This window comes from Taudactylus pleione, unplaced genomic scaffold, assembly GCF_031769625.1.
Source record: "Taudactylus pleione unplaced genomic scaffold, aTauple2 ptg000541l, whole genome shotgun sequence".
Classification (NCBI taxonomy): domain Eukaryota; kingdom Metazoa; phylum Chordata; class Amphibia; order Anura; family Myobatrachidae; genus Taudactylus; species Taudactylus pleione.
Window position 1 is genome coordinate 1,439,873 of NW_028284943.1, and position 16,401 is coordinate 1,456,273.

Here is a 16,401-nt window from a genome sequence, read left to right on the forward strand (position 1 = left end):
CCACCCGCCTCTTTAGGATTGACCACAAGTTCTCAATGGGATTAAGGTCTGGGGAGTTTCCTGGCCATGGACTCAAAATTTCAATGTTTATTTCCCCAAGCCACTTAGTTATCACCAGGGCGAATTGCAGAGGTCTTCAAACAGAAGGGTCAACACTGCAAATATTGACTCTTTGCATAAACCTAATGTAATTGGCAATAAAAGCCTTTGACACTTATGAAATGCTTGTAATTTTACTTCAGTATACCATAGAAACATCTGACAAAAAGGTCTAAAAACACTGAAGCAGCAAACTTTGTGAAAACCAATACGTGTGTCATTCTCAAAACTTTTGGCCATGGCTGTAGATGTATTAAAAATGCTATAAAATGCAAAGTAGAACTGGTGACAGGTGCTCCTTGAGCTATAATAAATACAGTATATGGTGAAACATGCAGACTATAGGAGCAAAACAGGAAATTTGGACCTAATACAACAGCAGGCAGCAAGGGCAAATGATGCTCCCAATATCCAGGATAAAACTTTGCTGAACATGCAAACCTCTATTCTGCGACTTTGTATAAAAACACCTGAATGAATGAATATTTACAGTAAATGCATCTATAGGTGGGATAGTATAGGCACCTCCTGCACCTGCCATAAAAGTGGTCTGGGAAGGTGCAGGCAGAAGAGGATAAACACAGGAGTTCCCAGGGCAGTCATACACCAGACACTGAAAGCACCTGACATCACCTATGAGTGAGCAATTCTGCAAACGTTGATGCAGATGTAAATGTGCTACACGTGTTTTACAGTTAAAACATGTAAACCCTGGAGTTCATTTACTGTGTGCTGAGTATTCATTTTGTAATTAGTGACTCATTTATTTTTTCCTCTAAAACAATATAGCCACAAGCTGTAATAGATACAATAAAGAATAAAGTAATCCAGTTTAGGTCATTAGTGAATAGAATCATTTATTTTTGGGTTGGCATATTAGTTGATAGATACATGTTAAATGAATACAAAGCAGCGATATAATGAAGAACTGCGTATATATGGGGCATGTGTTCATGATACAGGGCCTAAATTCCTGATCCTGATACATGTGTGCATGTTCCATGCAGTCATGTCACCCTCCTCCCTGTGTGAGGGGAATTCATTACCGGCTGGCTGATCTGGGATTATCCCAGGGTCTGGTACAGCTGTTCAGCACAGCTGGCATGTGCAGAATATCTCTGGACACCAAACTCAGCAGATGTGACCTCTCAGGGAGAGGGGGATCCTAGGAGAGCCCAAATAGTCATCAATGATGTTTGGTTGGAGTTGCAAAATAAGATTGGGCAGCAATTATCCAATTAGTCCATCATTCTTAAATAAAAAGACATCCTTGCATGTGATCTGAAGAAAATCATTTACCAAGTCCGAATAACCTAATTTTTATGCCCCCCCCCCCCCCTTATATTTTCATTTACACATGAAGTGGCAGATATGTACCGGGTACAGTATCCGTTCTGCTATAACATATGCCATCTAGCAATACGCACCATTTGTTCCTATATATTTTATATGAAATTTTACATTGATAGAGTTCTATGGAAGCCCTACTGTACTATTAAGCTATTTATTTATATATTACATAAGTCACATTATATATGCACAACTGCACAGTAAAAAGGAGTACACTACAGTCCCAAATGACAGTAACATCTAACAAGTCTTTCTGATAATATTTAGCCTGACAGTAATTGTTGGGGACAGTCGTTTAAACCAATTGTGATTGTTACATCGGGTAGATGAATAAGTATACAGGTATATGTTTTATATATATATATATATATATATATATATATATATATATACACACATATATATACACACACACACGATCTATGTAAAAATGAAATGAGATTTGCTACAGATAATATACCCTCATAATGTGGTTAGATAACAGTGCATACGAGCTACGCGCACTGGCCGTCCCTGAGTATTACCTTGTCCCTGTGTCCTATCCTCGGATCAGGGTGTAATCTTCCAGTGCCCCGGTGCCTGCTGCTGCCGTGTGCCGGTGTATGTTCCGGGTATATCCCCGCTCTCTGCCAGCCGCTGATGATGATGAGCCGGTGACACCCAGTGCGCCCGTCTCCAGCCGGTGTGTGACCGCAGCAGTCACTGAGAGCCTCCTGTCCCTGTAGCAGCGGCGGCAGCAGCTGAGCGGATTGTACAGCAGCTTACAGCCCAGCCGTGAGCCGGCACCGCACACACCGGGGGGGAGGGGGCGCTCGCAGCGATCATCACACCCACACCGGGCACACCGGCTCTGGCAACCCACCGCGCCTCATGGGACCCAACTCCGTACTTGTCATTCGCTAGGAGGCGAGAAACTGACACATAACGGCCATGAAACCGGCTCGTACATGATAACACATGTGGTGCTCCCCTTTTATGTACATAATGGACCCGTCCTCTTCTCAGTACAAACTGAATGGGTCTGTGAGCACCACAGTACAGCAGCAGCAGCAGCAGCATCAGGCAGAGCAGACAGACAGTGATGCACACACATACATCGCACATACATCCCCTCACTCACACAGCACCTGCTGCTGCTTTCCTGCCTCCATTCTGCCCAGAAATCCTCTTTGGGAGGATATTTGCTGCACGTTTAACTTTGCAGAATACATTTTACATAATGCTCTGCATTAAAGTCAGTGTTTGGTTATCTTACATTATTTATATACAATGTCTTGCTAATGCCTGAAAACTAGGTTAATGTCGCATTATTCAATTCCCAGCTCCGTTACCCATAACACTATTGCCTGCACTAATATTTTGTAACAGAGGCGGGGGTAAGATTAGGCTTTAATATTATAAGATTTTGATTTTCCAATATTACAGATTATTGGATGGAGAAACTGTATATTCCAAGATAAAGACATGACCAAAAGTCACATTTATAACTAAACTGTGAAACATCCAATTTATCACTAATACGAAATTATTGAGGATAGGTACAGTAAATGTTATTAATAATATATTAGGAGACAATCCATTAGGAAAAATTGGGTCTTTCTGGCCTATCCTAAAAACAATGGTGACACATTCAATTTTTTTGTTGCATAAGTTTTGCAGATCTGGATTAGATAAAGTAGTCAGGAGAGAAATTACAGTCAGGTGCATAACTATTGGGACATTGACAGAATTTTCAGATTTTGGCCTCTATTCACCACCACAATGGCTTTGAAATGAAACAAACAACATGTGTTTTAACTGCAGACTTTCACATTTAATTTGAGGGTAATTACATCCAAATCAGGTGAACGGTGTAGGAATTACAATGGTTTCTATATGTGCCTCCCACTTTTTAAGGGGCCAAAAGTAATGGGACAAACTAAACAATCCTAAATCTAACTTTCACCTTTTAATACTTTGTTGCAAATCCTTTGCAGGCAATTACAGCCTGAAGTCTGGAACGCATAGACATCACCAGACGCTGGGTTTCATCCCTGGTGATGCTCTGCCAGGCCTCTAATGCAAATGTCTTCAGTTCCTGCTTGTTCTTGGGGCATTTTCCATTCAGTTTTGTCTTCATCAAGTGAAATGCATGCTCAATCGGATTCAGGTCAGGGGATTGACTTGGCCATTGCATAACAATCCACTTTTTAGCCTTAAAAAACTCTTTGGTTGCTTTTGCAGTATGCTTCGGGTCATTGTCCATCTGCACTGTGAAGCGCCGTCCAATGAGTTCTGAAGCATTTGACTGAATATGAGCATATAATATTGCCCAAAACACTTCAGAATTCATTCTGCTGCTTTTGTCAGCAGTCACATCATCAATAAATACAAGGGAACCAGTTCCATTGGCAGCCATACATGCCCACGCAATGACACTACAACCACCATGCTTCACTGATGAGGTGGTATGTTTTGGATCACGAGCAGTTCCTTTCCTTCTCCATACTCTTCTCTTCCCATCACTCTGGTACAAGTTGATCTTTGTCTCATATGTCCATAGGATGTTGTTCCAGAACTGTAATGGCTTTTTTAGATGTTGTTTGGCAAACTCTAATCTGGTCTTCCTGTTTTTGTGGCTCACCAAAGGTTTACATCTTGTGGTGAACCCTCTGTATTCACTCTTGTGAAGTCTTGTCTTGATTGTTGACTTTTACACATATACACCTACCTCCTGGAGAGTGTTCTTGATTTGGCCAACTGATGTGAAAGGGTTTTTATTCACCAGGGAAATAATTCTTCTGTCATCCACCACAGTTGTTTTCCGTGGTCTTCCGGGGTCTTTTGGTGTTGCTGAGCTCTCCGGTGCATTCTTTCTTTTAAAGAATGTTCCAAACAGTTGATTTGGCCACACCTAATGTTTTTGCTATCTCTCTGATGGGTTTGTTTTGATTTTTCAGCCTAATGATGGCTTGCTTCACTGATAGTGACAGCTCTTTGGATCTCATATTGAGAGTCAACAGCAACTGATTCCAAATGCAAATGTCACACCTAGAATCAACTACAGACCTTTTACCTGCTTAATTGATAATGAAATAATGAGGGAATAGCCCACACCTGTCCATGAAATAGCTTTTGAGTTGATAGTCCCATTACTTTTGGCCCCTTAAAAAGTGGGAGGCACATATAGAAACTGTTGTAATTCCTACACCGTTCACCTGATAAGGATGTAATTACCCTCAAATTAAATCTGAAAGTCTGCAGTTAAAGCACATCTTGTTTGTTTCATTTCAAAGCCATTGTGGTGGTGAATAGAGGACAAAATATGAAAATTATGTCAATGTCCCAATATTTATGCACCTGACTGTATATGTGTATTTATGTGTGCAAGAACAGAACCACCCATAACACAGCCAGTGCAGCAGTGCCATTGCCACTATAGGGAATCGGTATGAATTACCGCCTGACCTAAGCCCGGAGGATGAAATACCGATGCTGGAAGGTCAGCACAAGAAGATTCCGACAGAGGTAAGTAAGATCCCTAACCCTCCCCTCTCCCCTCCCTTAGGGGTGCCTAACCCTTAACCTCCCCCTGGGGGTGCCTAAACCTACCCCCCCTCCCCGCACCCTAAACCTAACCCCCTCGGGAGGGTGCCTATACCTAACCTCCACCAGGGGGTACCTGACGCTACCCCCTTCCCCTAGCCTGACCCTAAGAACCACCGGGAGTCCCTAAACCTAACCCTCCCCCCCACAGCTATCACCTCCCGACGCCCGGCTTATCTACGTTCCGTATGCCGGGCGTTGGGATTTCGGCGTGGGGCTAATGATAGGCGTCGGTATTTAGACGCCTATCATTAGTCCCATGCTGGGATTTCACTGTCGGGAAGCCGGCGGTCATCATTTCGACCGCCAGCTTCCTGACTACATCCCCACTATAGCAACCTAGCCAGTCCAGTGGTCCCAGTATAATGGACTAAGGGCCTGATTCAGAGTTGTATGCTAATGCTGCTACCGCTGCTGCATTTGCGATGTGAAAATATGCAAATGCAAGCAACTACGGTAATGTACACATGCACAGTGCAACTCAGGCACAGAGCCGTAACTAGACTTTTTGGTGCCCTGTGCCAGAAAGAGCATTGGCACCCCCCTCATTTTTCAAAGGTACATAATGCACCCAAAAAAGGGGAATTTCCTCATGGGGAAGGGCCAGGGAAGAGATAGGGGAGGCCAGGAGATGCTGGGGATGAAATAAGAGGAAGCTACAAGTGAGAATGATAATAAACAGAAATTTGACAGGCCCAAACAGCACCCCCTGACCTGTGGTGCACTGTGCGATGGCACCGGCTGCACTACCCTAGCTACGGCCCTGCTCAGGCGCATGTGCAGACTGCCGAAAATCGCTCATAGGGCCTGATTCAGACCCACTCGCGAGCGGCTGTCCGCTCGCAAGTGGGTCGATGTTATGGACTGAGCATGCGCACGACGGAGGGAGCTCCGTCGTGCGCATGCGCCAGACGCGACGAGCGAAGGAAAGTCCTTCGCTCGTTGTGTCCGATCAAAGGGGGCGTGCTGTCAATGTTGATTGACAGCACGCCCCCTTTGGTGGGCGTGCCGGGGGCGTGCCTCCCGTCAAAAGCCGGCCCACTGACATCACTAGTGATGTCAGTGGGAGTGATTTTGGCTCTGATAGAGCCAAAATCACTCCGGAGCTTGCGGTTGAAAACCTCAACCGCAGGCTCCGGCTCGCAATTTCGATGGTCGCGATGGTCACGACCATCGCGGCCATCACAATGCACGCTCGTATAGCCTGTGGGTGGTGACCCACAGCTATACGAGTGTCCAGGAGGACGCTCCATTTTCATGGAGCCCGGCCCTCATTCAGAGCGTGCGCTCTGCTCAGAGCGTACGGCTCTGAATGAGGGCCATAGCTCTGAAACAGGTCCTAAATCCATTATATCCCCATTTATTATACAAACTGAAAAAATTCAGAGTACTTTTCCATTGGGTTAAAAAACAGAATTCTTATTTCCCATTAGATTTTGATGACAAAGACAGAAAGAGCATTTTGAATTAAAGTGCTAAAAGAGGTATTTCAATTAGTGCTTTTATTACATTTTATTTTAAAATATAAGTTTTTTGCTTTTGTTCATCTACATTTAAAACATGCATTGGTAGCCATTGCCTGGATTTATTTGGTCCCTTTGTATGCATGCATGTGTTTCTTTTACCCTCTAAAAAGTAAGATATAAAAAACATATTTATAAAAAGAGGAGTCATTTACAAAATTGACCGACAGAATGCAAGAGTGAGAACTTTAAATTCTGAGTGTAATTTGGAGGGAAATATGAGGTCTTTGTCCTTCATAACTTCACACTCCCCACATTCATTCCTGAAGGTTGCTGCAATTTTTGCACCTATTGCTTCATGTTTGGAACCTAAGGCTTTTCAGGGGATGTAGTTACCATCCCAACGTTTGGAAACCCGACAGCAGGACGGCTTTTTTTTCAATGTATTTTATGTGCATTTGGCTATTTCAGTGTATTTTATGTGGATCTGGCAATTTGAAAATAAATACATTGAAAAGGTTGGATCGTCGCAAAATACATTGAAATAGCCAGATAAACATTAAAATCTTTGAAATAGCCAGATCCACATAAAATACACTGAAAAAAACGTATCCACATCAAATACACTGAAAAAGTCGGATCCACATAAAATACAATGAAATTGTTGGATCCACATAAAATGCACTGAAAAAGCCGTATCCACATAAAATACAGTGAAATAGCCAAATCCACATAAAATACACTGAAAAAAAATTTATCCACATCAAATACACTGAAAAGGCTGCATCCACATAAGATACATTGAAATCGTTGGATCCACATAAAATGCATTGAAAAAGCTGTATCCACGTGAAATACATTGAAATAGCCAGATCCACATAAAATACATTAAAATAACCAGATTCACAAAAAATACATTGAAAAAGCTGGTTCCACATAAAATATACTGAAAAAGCCAGATCCACATAAAATACACCGAAAAGGCCGAATCCACATAAAATACACTGAAAAGGCCGGATTCACATAAAATACACTGAAAAAGTTGGATCCACATAAAATAAATTGAAAAAGCTGGATCCACATACAATCTAGAAGGAAGGGGGAGTGCAGTACAAGAAGGGCTGGACCTACTGGGGGCACAGGGATGGCTAGACATGGTGGGCGGGAAGTGGCACAGGGCAGGGAAGGCTTGACCTTAATGAGTAGGCACAGGGCAGGAAAGGCTGTACCTTAATGGGGGGCTGGACTGGGAGGGCACATGGCTGGGAAGGCTAGATCGGAGGGCACAGGTCAGGGAAGGCTGGACTTGTTGGCACAGGGCAGGGAAGGAAGGCTGGACCTTAATAAGGGGGCACAGGGTGGGGAAGGCTGGCTGGACAAGAGGGGGGCAAAGGGCAGGGAAGGCTGGCTGGACTAGGGGAGGCACAGAGAAGGCTGGCTGGACTAGGAGAGGCACAGGGCAGGAAAGGCTGGCTGGACTAGGGGGGAGGCACAGGAAAGGCTGGACTGGGGGAGCAGGGGAGGCTGGACTGGGGGGACAGAAGGCTGGCTGTACTGGGGGGGCACAGCAGGAAAGGCTAGCTGGACTGGGGGGGCATAGAGCAGGTAAGGGCTGGCTGGACTAGGGGGGACAAGGAAGGGAAGGCTGGCTGTACTAGGGGGGACAGTGTAGAAAAGGCTGGCTGGACTAGCGAGGGCACAAGGCAGGGAAGGCTGGTTAGACTAAAGGGGGGCACAGGGCGGGGAAGGATGGCTGGACTGGGTGGGGGGCACAATGTAGGGTAAGGAACTATGTGGTAGATGAATGAAGCAGTGAAAAGAGTGGAGAAGTGTGCCAGTGGAGTTCCCTGTGGCAACCAATTAGCTTTGAGGTTGCATTTATCAAGTACATTCTATAAAATGATAGAAGCTGATTGGTTACCATGGGTAACTTCAACACTGGCACACTTCTCCATTCTTTTCACTGCTTCATCTACCCTTATGTACCTAGCTTCTTCAGCTTGCACACTCGCTGGCAGCCAGCAGGCATGTAGAAACAGCGCCGGCGGCATTTAGAATATGGCGCCGGCTGAGAGCCAATCACAGCTCCCGGATTGGCAGCCAATCACGAGTGGCCGCTGCAGCTGCCACCACTCCTGATTGGCTGCTGTTTCGCTAGCTATCATATTGTTATCGTTCGTATCAAGCATTTTCTTGGTGGCCAACGACCTGCGATGCGCGGACACATATGGACGATAACGATATCGTCCATTGCACTTGCATGCAGGCCAACCTGGTCGATATCGTCCAGGTTACTATAGGGTCCCGCAATCATTGATCGCAGGTCGTTGGCCATCATTGGTGGGTTCATGGTGTGCTGGATTTTTTATATCGAACATCCAGCACACCTGGGCGATCATACAATAATATTGTTATCGTTGTCGATCGTCCCGTGTGTATGCACCATTAGAACCAGCAAGCAATCTGTGACAAAGTAAACTCTTTTTGTTGGGGCACTCTTAATACAGTATTAATACTGTATAATAGACAGAAGGATTTCAGCAAGCCTACATCCACAGAAGATCCTGGACCCCCCCCCCAAATTTATAGTTTAGTTAGCAGGACCGTATAGAAGTCTGTTTGTGGGCATTAGGAAGGTATTGTAGGTTTCTAAATGGTGTCAAATGGCTGATTTGTGATTTTTTTTTTCTTACAAGAAAATGTTTTAAAAAAAAGACTTAGTTTAATCCCAAATGAATTAATTGAAAAATGCAAAAAAAAAAAAGGAGGAGAAAAGGTGATTTTGGGGTACTTTGAGGGCAGCTTAAAAAAATGATAAAAACAATTATTTTTAAACTAAAAAATTATTGTAATTAACTTTGGGGTGCCTAAACTAGCAAAAAAGTTGATTTGGGGGTAATTTGAGGACATGTTTTTTTTTACCCCCAAAAATGACATATAATTATTGGACTAAATAAGCTAATTGGAAACTTCCAAATGCCTAATTAGTCATTAGGGGGGGTGTCCAAGGGTGTTCAGCACGGTGTCCCCACATTTTAACCTTACAATAAAGATTTTCCTTTCCATCTCTCACCCTCAGGGAGGTGCGAGTGGAAAGTTGCAAATTCAGTCTGACTGATTCAGTGCGAGTTGCTAATTGGATTGCAAAATGAATTCGCTAAGCGAATTCGAAGTGGAAATAGCAACTCGCAATTCGCACCTAATAGGATTGACCCCTTAGAGTCCCCACACACACATTTTTCATTAATTCTTTTTTTTATTTATTTTACAGTCATAGTCCCTACCAGTGCCTGAGCCTTCCACCACACACACCCCCAAACAAACCTCCAGCATTCCCGTCCGGTGGCGAAGGTTAGTTTTGCTTATCTTTTTGTTTCAGTTTTAGCATACATACTGGGACTCGTCATTCGCAGTAAGGGATTCACAATTTGGGGCGGTATGATCCTGCTGAGAGTATTTGAGAGAGTACCTGATTTCAATTATGTACCATTTTTGGAACATATTGTATTACTGTGTGGAGAACATGAAACCCTCACCATCCTACTCATTACTCAGCTGACTTCTTTCACCGTTATTGGAACAGTAACCGTTATCAACTGCTCCTCATTTTCCAGAACTACAAACAATATTATTTTTCCTCAAAGAACCAGTTTATCTGTCTACCAGAACACCAACGCGTCTCCCACGTGTTTTGCAATATCTTGGCTGTAGTCCATCCACTTCCCTCTGAGCATGCCACCAAAGTCATAATTTTTACTAAGTATGTTGTGAATCTCCACAATATATTCAGGCTTTTTGATTTATATGTCTAGTGAAACTGAAAATGAAGTGATCAGTAATAATCATACCATCAATGATATTGCTGTGTGCAAATTTGATGTTACCAGAATATAGCTAAGTCTGGATAAAGAATTCTGGGCCTATAAAATATATGCACCTTCACATTTAGCTAGTCGATGAGGTCATCACACATTTCCCAGAAACACAGGGTGCAGTTCTATCTTAAATTTAGCTATTCCGCAGGTCATACTTTCATCTTATGGTCCACAAAGGGCCTGGTCTGCGTTAAGCAGCTTATTGATGACTTGATGGGGATACCACTACTGTTCTCACAGGCTGCTGAAAAATATCCGGTGCTTTGACTCTTTAGTTTACCTGCAGGCTTATCATTACATTGCTACTCTCTCTAGAGTGTTGTCCCCGGATAATCGCAATAATCCGATAGATAAACTATTAATTCAAGAGAACCCTCCTCATAAAGCCATATCTACGTATTACTCCTTCCTTCACACCCCATTACTTAAAAATCTGGGTCAGCACAATGGAAGGATTAATTCCCGTGCCTAACCACACAGATATTGTTGTGAACCCTTGCTGCTTCTATTAATCTAATTCCCGCAGCGTCCTATGTAGAACTTTTCCTCAACATATTTCATAAGACATATCTTTCCCCTCATCGCAGATATTTGATAGGATTGGCAGAGGATTACTCCTGTCCCAGATATGGATCTCTAAGGCTGGGTTTGGTGCCCTGTCTTTGGGCATGTCCTGTGATTCGTCGATTCTGGGCTCAGTTGTGGGTCCCCTCTGATGATCATTCCCCTCTACCCCATGCTCTGCTGCAGTCTGCAAAAAGGTGAGGGGACGGGGGTATACCACAGGGGGAAAGGTGTAAAAGGGAGGGTAATCTTTTCACACTGGGGGTAGGGGTGGGTTATGCTGCCCCATAAAAAGATTATTTTGGCTGGGATGGGAGAGTGGAATATATTAAAAATAAAAAATACATATATAGTGGCACATGAGGAGGGAAGGAGACTAAACTGGGGGCCCGTTGACACTGGGGGTGAGGGTGGGGCTCTGCTACAGGGATCTATTACCACTGGGGGGTTGATAATGCTGGGGATCTTCTGCCAGTGGTGGGGGCTACTTCTAATGGGGGTGGGAAGTTATATTACAGTGCAGGCCTATGGACACGAGGCAAAACACCCTGTAGGTATTTTTTTTATATAAAATATTTAAATATAGTTTTAAACTTTATTAAATAAAAAAAATTACTGAGTGGTTTTGGTGAAAAAATATTGTCAGTAAAAGTTGGTTAGTAAAAAATACTTTTTTTTAATATTTAAAAATATTTAAAGTGTTTGAAAATAATAAAAATATGAAAAATATATTAGAAAGGGTCCTGGACTGCACACCCTGAATATATATAATGGGAGGTGCTACCTGTTGAGACTATTATTGCAGGCACAGAAACAGACAAATCACAGGTGCACAACTCCAAATTACTGATTATATATAAATACATTATGCAATAATATTTTGCAATGAATAGAGGTTTTTAGCATAATCATGGCCAAGGTTATGGGCCTACCCACCATATCCAGATAACCTCTGTAGGGTAGATCCCTAACATAATACGGTTGAAATCCAGGGCGCAGGACCCCCCAAACCAACTCAGCCGAGCTACACCAGGGCATCGCTCTAATGAGAAAAGTGAAGTGCAAAGTAAGAAAGGTAGCTGCTGCTGCATGTATAAGATAGAAAAGTAAAAATACAAATATAATAAAAACAAACAGTAAAAGTGTTTAAAATGTGCAAGAAAGGAAAAGTGTTACGAGGGTTGTCCAAAAAGTAATGCCCAAATGCTCATAACTCTGAAATAATACGCAACACTTATTTGAAACTTTGTCAGTTTGTACTTTAATATGTCTGCTAACTATATATGTAGTTTTGTTTAGGTAGTCCAAGAAATACCATGGAATCCAAGATGAAACAAAGAGCCGTAATTGAATTTCTGGAAAAAGAAGCCTGCAGTGCTACAGAAATCCACAGAAGACAGAAAAAAGTGTATGGTGAGCGTATAATTGACTATAGCAATGTCAGAAGGTGGATGAAGCGTTTTCAATGGGAGAATCGTCCGTGTGCGACAAACCTCATGGTGGCAGACCATCAACTGCAGTGACAGCAGAGAATCGACACAAAGTCGATGCCATGTTTCAGAAAGACCATTGTGTGACCATCAGAGATATCAGTGATGAACTGGAACGTAGCCATGGCACTGTAGAAACACTAATCAATGATTGTATGCTAAATGGGTTCCAAAACAACTAACCAGTGATCATAAGGCCCAGAGGGTGGAAGTGTGCAATGACCTTTTGACCGACTTTGAAGCCAACCCTGAGATGTTTTTGGAAAATGTCATTACAGGAGATGAGATCTGGGTATTCGTTTATGACCCAGAAACAAAGGCCCAATCAAAGCAATGGAAACACCCAAGTTCACCTAGGCCAAAAAAGTTTAAATCACAGCGTACGTAAACAAAGTCATGGCCACATTCTTCTGGGATTCCCGAGGTGTTATTCTCATCGATTACATGGCACAAAACCAATCAATCAACAGTGATCTATACATTATTACACTTAAGTAGCTGAAAGAAGCCATCCGCAAAAAAAGGTCAACAATTCGACTGTCAAATGTCATCTTACACCACGACAATGCCAGACCTCACACTTCGATGGCAACATCTGCGGCCATTGCCAAAATGGGGTGGGCAATAATGCCACTTCCACCATACAGTCCTGAGTTGGCCCCTTCTGACTTTCATCTGTTTGGCCCTCTCAAATACTGTCTCCGTGGTCAACATTTTGAAGACATAGAGGTTGTTAAAAACACCATAAGTTCCTGGGTCAAACACCAACCACTGGAATTTTTCCAAAGTGGATTCACAGCTTGGGTTGAGAGGTGGAGAAAATGTTTTAGGGCAGATGGTGAATTATTTGAGTAGAGTCATTTTGTTATTAAGACTTCAAAGTATTTTACTGCAAATTTTGTTATCTGTATCTATAATAAAATTTGAGTTGTGAGTATTTAGGCATTACTTTTTGAACAACCCTCATAATGCGATGCCCTGAAGCAGACCAACCAAAGCAATCCAGGGGACCCACACCCCAAAAATCAACCCAAAGTTGCACTATAGTATATAATTTGTAGGACTTACCTAAAATTGTGCCTATTACTAGTGTGCATTCACAATACCAAACTGCATGCTTTAAACCAATAAGGAAGGGGTGCTAGTCCAGGTAGAAGGTGTCTCAGCCTTCAGGTGTGCAAAGAAGCACACTAAATGGAGTGTATAAGAAAGGGTCCTGGACTGCACACCCTGAATATATATAATGGGAGGTGCTACCTGTTGAGACTATTGCAGGCACAGAAACAGACAGATCACAGGTGCACAACTCCAAATTACTGATTATATATAAATACATTATGCAATAAAATTTTGCAATGAATAGAAGTTTTTAGCATAATCATGGCCAAGATTATGGGCCTACCCACCATATCATTATTATTTTAATCTATTTATATGGCACCACAAGTGTTCCGCAGCGCCTTACAAAGTACATGAACAAATAAGTAACCAGTGACTTAGAATACAATATAAAGCAGGACATGGACATGTATAATAAACATTGCTATATTAGCGACCTTTACGCCCACATAAGCAGCCGAGTGTTGGTTGCCCTAGTGGGGAGTAAGAGATAAATTAAATTACAGTAAGGAGAAGCACAACATATCCAGGTAACCTCTGTAGGGTAGGTCCCTAACATACTAGGGTTCAAATCCAGAGTGCAGGACAACCCCAAACCCTGGGGTGGCTCAGCTGAGCTGGTTTAGGGGTGTCCTGCGCTCTGGATTTGAACCCTAGTATGTTAGGGACCTATCCTACAGAGGTTACCTGCATATGGAGGGTAGGCCCATAACCTTGGCCATGATTATGCTAAAAACCTCTACTCATTGCAAAATTTTATTGCATGATGTATTTATATATAAACAGTAATTTGGAGTTGTGCACCTGTGATATGTCTGTTTCTGAGCATGAAAAATATATTATTTGAAAATAAAACTTTCAATGTGAACTGCATGCAAACGTGAACTACAAACAACAAATGCAAGCCGCAGATTTTGAAGCACAAATAAAAATCTGATTCTGGCTCCGCCCCAGTAATTATACCTTGTGCCCACCACACATTGTCATTGTGAAGCCATGAACACCCAGGTCCCCAATTACTGCGAAAGCCCTCTTCCTTGCTCTCTAATGCCTGCTCCCTTGCTTGACCTCCACCATGCTAACCTTGAGATAATATTAAACTATATCATGGTCACTGCTCATTTATCCGTCCAATGTCATCCCAAACACTTTAGATAAAATCAAGTTCCTAAATTGTTCCCTAGACCGTTAACCCCAAAGTGTAACACATCATCAAATAATTCTGGGCTGAATACTCGCTTGCCTTTATTATTTATTTTACAAAAAAATCTAACCAAACCGTAGCCCTCTTACCCAACCATTTTGCAATTGCTTTTCTGCTGCACCTTGAAGTACTGGCAGGCTTCACAATTATTTATATATTTATTTATCACACATATAATGCAGGTCTTTAAAGAGAATATTTTAGTAATTCACGTCTGTACCTGCCCCAGTTGAGCTTACAATTTATATTACCTACCACATGTACACAGGCACACATATACATACCTTCCAGCCATCCTGATTTTGGTGGGACAGTCCCGCTTTTCAGGCACTGTCCTGCCGTCCACTCGTGGGCTTCAGTGTCTCACGCAGGGGCGCCGAGAGGGGAGGAAGCATGTACTAATTACCCGGGCTTCCTGCAGGGGCCCAGCGGGGACCAGGGTCCGGCGCCGCTCCCCCTCCCTCTTACATCACAGCATCCCAGCACACGTTGCTGTGTACTGGGCTGTACTGGTAGACTGCTCGCGCCTGCTAAAGCAGCAGCCGGAGCAGTCTCCTATGCCTATAGGGGGAGCAATCACGCTGATCGCGCCCCCAATGGCTGTGTGCCAGGCTGAGGGGCACACAGCGCCCCCCTCCTTAGCGCAAAATATATTTTTTTCTTTTTCCTAAGGGGGCGTGACCACGCCTCCCGCATTTAGGCCATGCCCCCTATCACATGGGCCCGGTGCGGCTGGCGGCTGCCCTGGCCTCATGGGGAGGGGGGTGACAACAAATTTGGGAGGTGCCCCCTCATCTGCTGCTCTGCATAGCAGAAATGAATGTATGCTGAGAGATTTGCGCACAGCAGCCATACACTGTGGACAGCAGCATGGGAAATACTGGGCATGTCCCCAGTGAGACAAAGCTCAAGTATGTGCCACACAGCCACGCACCCTTGCCCCTTTTTCATGTTTTGTGCGCGCACAATGTCCCGATCCCAACCTCCCTAATTTTGGAAGGTATACATATATACTAGGATTATTTTTTTCTCAGAAGCCAATTAACTTACTAGTATGTTTTTGGATTGTGGGAGGAAATCATGGTACCCAGAGAAAACTCACACATTGAGAACATATATATTCCACACAGGTAGGGCCTTGGTGGGAATCAGCATAAGTCCATACTTGCTTCATGTTGCTGTTGCGATTGTATAGAGATAAACAAGAACAGAAGGGGTGATTTGGGGATAGTGAGCAATATGCATGTTATTCACTCTCTGCTCACAAAACTAATACCCTTTTTACACTAAATTCCCGGGTCTGTCCCTGTATTTGGAACAAGGGCCCTCATTCAGAGCCGTACGCTCTGAGCAGAGCGCACGCTCTGAATGAGGGCCGGGCTCCATTTTCATGGAGCGTCCTCCTGGACGCTCGTATAGCTGTCGAGACCATCGCGACCATCGAAATTGCGAGCCGGAGCCTGCGGTTGAGGTTTTCAACCGCAAGCTCCGGAGTGATTTTGGCTCTATCAGAGCCAAAATCACTCCCACTGACATCACTAGTGATGTCAGTGGGCCGGCTTCTGACGGGAGGCGTTCCCGTGGGAACGCCCCCGTCAGGGAGGCACGCCCCCGGCACGCCCACCAAAGGGGGCGTGCTGTCAATCAACATT

General features: G+C 43.6%; 1 protein-coding gene across 1 annotated transcript in view; it reads right to left on the bottom strand.

The window, feature by feature from the left end:
- HPCA (hippocalcin) overlaps positions 1-2,295 on the bottom strand; it is a 39,480-nt gene extending 37,185 nt beyond the window's left edge. The window contains exon 1 of the mRNA XM_088451208.1: positions 1,974-2,295. The gene's annotated coding sequence lies outside the window, so the exon portion shown is untranslated. The remainder of the gene's footprint in view (positions 1-1,973) is intronic.
- Positions 2,296-16,401: the final 14,106 nt, after the last annotated feature.